Genomic DNA, 6,364 nt, shown 5'->3' with positions numbered 1-6,364 from the left:
TACTTAATGGATAAATCATTGAACACTACATCAAAAACTAATGTACTATACAGTGGCTAACTGAACATAATAATTTTTAAAAAGGTAGCCATTCTAATAGTTATGTAGTGGTATCATATTGTAGTTTTAATTTTATGTCATCTAATGATTAATGATACAGAACATCTTTTCATGTGTTTCTTTGCCATCTGTATATGTTCTTGGGTGATGTATCTATTAAAATCTTTTGCTTATTCTAAATAATTTGGAGCTGTATGCTTTATTATTGAGCTGTGAGAGATCTGAAAAAAATTCTTGATACTGGTCTTCTCAGATATATATTTTGCAAATATTTCTTCATAGCTTGTGGCTTTTCTTTTCATTTCCTTGGCAATCTTTTGAAGAATAGATGGTTTTAACTTGGTACAGTTCAATTTATTGAGTTTTTTTCTTTTATGGTTTATGCCTCTTGTATTCTAGAAAGTTTTGCTTATTCTTAGGTTGCTTAGATTTTCTCTAGTGCTTTCTTCTAGGGTTTTTGTTTGTTTTGTACATGGTGCAAGGGGTGGATGGAAGGTAATTTTAAAAAATTTGCATAGGGTGTTGTTCACTTGTTTAACCACTATTTGTTTTTGATCTTTAGGATAAACATTCAGTTTTTCCCATTAAGTATGATATTAGCTCTAGGTTTTATGTAGATATCTTTATCAAGAAGAATTTCTCTTTATTCCTAGTTATCTTAGAGTTTTTATCATGAGTGGGTGATGTATTTTATAAAAGCACTTTTTTCTGCCTCTATTGAAACCATCATCTGTTTTTTTCTTGCTTAGTCTGTTTATAGGATGAATAGCATTGATTGGATTTCTAATGTTGAACCACCCTTGCATTACCAGTAAAAACTCCATTTGGTTATGATATAATTAGTTTTATATGTTGTTGGATTCGATTTGTTAGTATTTTGTTGTGATTTTTGCATCTATGACCATGATGGATAATGGCCAATAGTTTTATTATAATATCTTTGTCTGGTTTTGGTTACTTTTTGGTTGACTTTTAAAATGAGTTAGAAAGCCTTACTTTTTTTCTTGAAGAATCTGTGTGTAATTGATATTATGTGTTTCCTAAATGTCTGATAGAATTCACTAGTGAAACCTTCTGGGCCTAGGGAATATGATATTTATTAGTTATGAATCACATGGCAAGTAGCAAAATCTCAAAGGAGTTTAGAGAACCACTCATCTTTTATTACTTTCAACTTGGTACTAGAGATTTTTTGCTTATGTATTCCTGTGCTTTCATCTCCTGTCCTCTGAGTTACTATTTATTGTCACTATTTCTCAAATTGTCTTATGGGTATTTTCATTAATTCCATCTACCAGTTGAGTACAAATAGGTTACTGCCAGTTATTTAGTTTATTTACATTAATTCTGGAGTTCTCTACCAATTTCTGAAGTTAAGCAAATGGCTCGTAATGACAGAGCAACTGCAGTGGGCATCATTTTTAAACATTGGATTTTAGTTCATTCCAGTAGAAAATGTCAACTTTTTGATCCAAGAGCTCCTTAATATGAGTTAAACCTTTGTTCCTCTTCACTTATAATGGATAATATCTAGATTTTGAGGAGCTATAAGTATTTAATTTTTTAAAATCTGCATTTTGTAAACTAAAGATTGCTCCTGCATTATTAGATGAGCCTAGCTTTGTGTGTATTATCCCATGTAACCAATTTTCCAAAGAAACTGAACTCAGAGAAGAGATATTTGGAGAACTGTGTTCACGTTCATAAAATTAAGTGTTTAATCTTTACATGATTAAAATGTCCCTTTAAAATGAGTCCATACCTTGTTCTGGAGACTCATGATTCAATGGCAGTAATTGTAACTGTATGATGTTAAAATAAGGTCTTGGTGGCACTAAATACATAAAAACATTTACTTATTTCCTTGTTAGAATAAACCAAAAAATTTAGCTTATTTAATCTCCATCTGAATTTTGGCTTTGAACAAACTGCTCATTTAATATTGGAATGCCTCGTACTGCTCTTTCCTTTACCCTTGGTGTTTTTTCTTCAATGTTAGAGAGGAATGATCCAATCCTTATTATTATTATTATTATTTTATATACCTTTGTAATGAACAGTGAGGTAGGTGATACTTGGCAGAATATATGACAATGACTTAATAACTATATGAAGTAAAATATGCCATGCAGTGATTTTTTAAAAATTAACATATAATATATTATTTGTATCAGGGGTACAGGTCTGTGATTCATCAGTCTTATACAAGTCACAGTACTCACCATAGCACGTACCCTCCCCAAGGTCCATCACCCAGCCACCCCATCCCTCCCACCCCCCTTCCCTCTACCAACCCTCAGTTTGTTTCCTGAGATTAAGAGTATCTTATGGTTTGTCTGCCTCTCTGGTTTCATCTTATTTCATTTTTCCTTCCCTTCCCCTATGATCCTCTGTCTTATTTCTCAAATTCCTCATATCAGTGAGATCATGTAATTGTCTTTCTCTGACTGACTTATTTCACTTAGCGTAATACCCTCTAGTTCCATCCACATCATTGCAAATGTAAGATTTATTTTTTTGACAGCTGCATAGTATTCCATCACACGCACGTGTGTGTGTGTGTGTGTGTGTGTGTGTATTCTTTATCCATTCATCTGTTGATGGACATCTAGGCTCTTTCCATAGTCTGGTTACTGTAGACATTGTTGCTATGAACATTCAGGTGCATGTGCGCCTTCAGATCACTGCATTTGTATCTTTAGGGTAAATACTCAGTAGCATGTATTGATTCTTGATTCAAAAACACAACAAAGGCCTTAGTTTGAAAACAGGGGACAAATCCCTTTGATCAGCGTGAATTTTCATGTATTCCTTGACAACATAGATTTATTGGTAATCGATAAGCTTGAGATAAATGGTGAAACTAAAATAGTTTTAATAAAATTAAATGTTAAGATGAAAATCAGGAATCCTTTTCCTTGTCTCAGTTCAATCACTAACCACTAAAGTGACACCATGACAATGCTTTGATCAAGTTTCTAACTATAAATTAAAGGAGAAGAATGAGTGTCACTCTCATTGTAATAAATATATTTAAGAAATTGTCTGAATGGATGTAGAAGTATTAAGACAACCAAGTCTTATTATAAATAGGTCTATGACCATGTGAATAAAGGAGGAAAATAGTAATATGGGTTAATTCTTAATAGTTTTTAGTGGAACTATTACTCAGTTCACAAAGTAAGATAATTAAAAGGGATTGTGGATTTCAGTACTCCACCTTAAGTGATAGGGAGGGATGAGAAGCATTTTGGGTCTCTTATCCATCAACTTGGATCCCTAGTCCCAAGCTAATAGAAGGACAAGAAATATCCACTTCCTTTATCACTGCCTTAGAATCTTAGCCAGATAGAATGGGGCCATGTGGAAGAAATACTTGTGTTCCCCAAGGTTCCTTAAGTCTCCTTGATATTTGGCTTTATAATGGCTTACATTATATTGGGGGTGCCATTTTTGCCTTATCAAGTGCTTGATTTATCCATGTCCTGTGCAAAAACTGAATGATACTAAGAGAATGAATGTACTCAAGGATGCAAAATTCCACCCCCCCCAAAATTAACTCTGCTGTGACAGCAACAATTTTTTTTTAAAGGATGTGATATTACTCCTACACATCAAAAGATAAAATAAGTAAGATGGTATTGGTGAAGGTGTTTCTATCTGTATGATTTGGGACAAGTCTCTTAAACTTTTTGTCTCAATTTTCTTATGTGTATTCTGAAGCTTTTGAACTTCCTGATCTCTCTAGTACTCCATGATCTGAGCATGCTGTGATTCTCTGCTTTAAGAACACAGAACACTTTAAGAGACTTTGGGGATTTGAGGCGAGAGACATGGGGGTGTGACTTGGTGCAAGGAATAAGACTGAGTACCAAAGGGGAAATATATTGTGCATGAAAGACCTGGATTTGTGGCTGTTTTTGCTGGTCAGTAAGGGAGGAAATTCTTACAGGGTAGGAATTTTCTTTATTCAGACCACAATATGGGTGTCTTAAAAATGCAATCATGTTTGAAAGATTTATATTCTGGTGAAGAGAGAAGATCAGATAAGTACATGTGTATGACTCCAAATGAAATGTGAAAGGAAAAAATTATTAAAGGTTGAGTCACCTTCTTCATATATTATAATAAGGGTAGTATTAGGAAGGGAATCCAAGTGTATTTAGGAATAAAAAACAAGAAGTCACATTCCTAGACTTAATGTGTATAAGTACAGTGTAGATGGACAGGTTTTTTTTTTTTTTTTTTTTTTTTTTGTACACTTGACAGTACAGTAGGCGTCCTAGCTGGAGTTCATTCTTGATGGTAGCTAATTTAGACATGTCTGAGCCTCTTTGGGAATCTGGTAGTATTTGCCTGCCATGTGCTTCTTTGTAAGAGGAATTTAGGATTTTTTTGGGAAAGAACCCATCCTGAGGGAAGCAGTCAGCCAGATGAGCTGACCCAACCACAGCCCAGTCACTGGAGTGGGGAGGGGAGTGGTTCTTTTACGTGCTTTGGTAACCTTTTACAGAGATACATTTCTGGATGTAGAATAAAAATGAAAAGAGCTGTTTTCACTCAAATATGTTTATGCTATGAATGTTCAATGCAGCATTAAGTGGGTTGCATTAATGAGATGTTGCACTGCAGAAGAAGAGACACATTCTCCCTAAATTAGCTTCAGTTAGAATAACTCCTGTCAATCTGTAGCTTCCGTGGGTGAGGTGGCAGATGGTGAAGATGCCACAGCATTGTAGAGGTGACAAGACAATGCAGAGGTGGCTAGTGGGAAGTCCAGAAGGGATGGTAATGGAGATAACTGATAAACAAGGTTGTAGTGCCAGAAGGAGTTGACTGGCCTAAGATACCAGATGTATAAATCATCTCAAACATAAGAATCAACAATGTTACCCAAATGCAAGAAAAGTAACAGAAGTTATAAACAGAAATAACAAAGGTTAAAATAAAGATATGGAAAATTTAGAAACAAATAATAGAAGGCATAATTAGAACTAAGAATATTAGAGAAGAGCAAGATTATTAAGCAATAATAAAAACATTATGTATTGAAATTTTATAGAGTGTCAGTAGAAAAGACGTGAGAGGGATGGTAGGATTAAGAATGAAGACAGAATCTTAATTATACCACCCAAGGACAAAGAAAATAATTTCTATATAACATGTTTTAAGAAAGAGTTATGCTGAAATGGAGGAATGAAAAGGCAGCAGTTGACAAGAAATTCCTAAGGGTGCCAGGGTTGCTCAGTGGTTTAAAGCCTCTGCCTTTGGCTCAGGTCGTGATCCTAGGGTCCTGGAATCGAGTCCCATATCAGGCTTTCTGCTCAGCGGGGAGCCTGCTTCTCCATGCCTCTCTGCCTACTTGTGATCTCTGTCTGTCAAATAAATAAATAAAATCTTAAAGAAAAATAAATTCCTAAGCACAAGGCATTGTTTTAAAAACTTTAAATGTATTATTTCATGTAGTCTTTTCATCAAACTAGTTGCCCTAAGTACAACTATTAAATGTCAGACCTGGATTTGAACTCAAGTATTTCTTCCTCCAAAGTCAATCTTTTTTCTCCCCTTCTCTTGGAGAAAGTATAAGGATTTATGCTAAAGTTTCATTCAAAGGCTAAAGATAAAAGCGATCTAATAGCAGCCATCTTAGTTCAATAAATGAGTAGTACAATCATGTTGTGGAAGAGGGGAAATGATTCTGGCTCTGAGGTTCTCATTTCTGAGTTCAGAAAGACTTTTGAGGTTTGTCTAAACAATTTTTTGGCTGCTGTCTTTACTGACATATGGGAGAAAGGTGAAATAATCAGCAAAATGAAGTCAGGAGTTTCAACCAAATATATTTTGAAAAGGGAGAAGGGAAAGAATTAGAAACTAAAGGACAATAACATCATCAAATGCCAATCCTGATTTCTCTAGGGATCTGGTTTTAGAGATAAGTAGAGAGAATGCAACATGGGAACCCGCACGGAGCCAATAAGTGCTCTTTGGGCTAAAGAGTTACAAATGGGTGCTCTGTGAGTTATGGTCAACAGAAAGGGGCTGAATGGATTTTTGGTTGTATATAATAAAAAAGCTTTTACTGAGACACACTTTGAAGAAATTATGTGCCCAATTACCTGTTGAAAAAACATAAAAACTTTACAAATCAGTGTAATCAATTTTACCACAATTTGGTAAAATTGATAATTTGATTCCAAAAAGAGCTATGAAGAGTTAAGGAATTTCAGAGAAAAAGAAAAAAAAAAGTTTTGCACTTACTCTGTAAGATAATACTGCAAGGGCCCCTGGGTGGCTCAGTCATTCA

The sequence above is a fragment of the Martes martes genome (assembly GCF_963455335.1).
Source record: "Martes martes genome assembly, chromosome: 2".
NCBI classification, from domain to species: Eukaryota; Metazoa; Chordata; class Mammalia; order Carnivora; family Mustelidae; genus Martes; species Martes martes.
Note: the sequence above shows the minus strand (reverse complement) of the source record.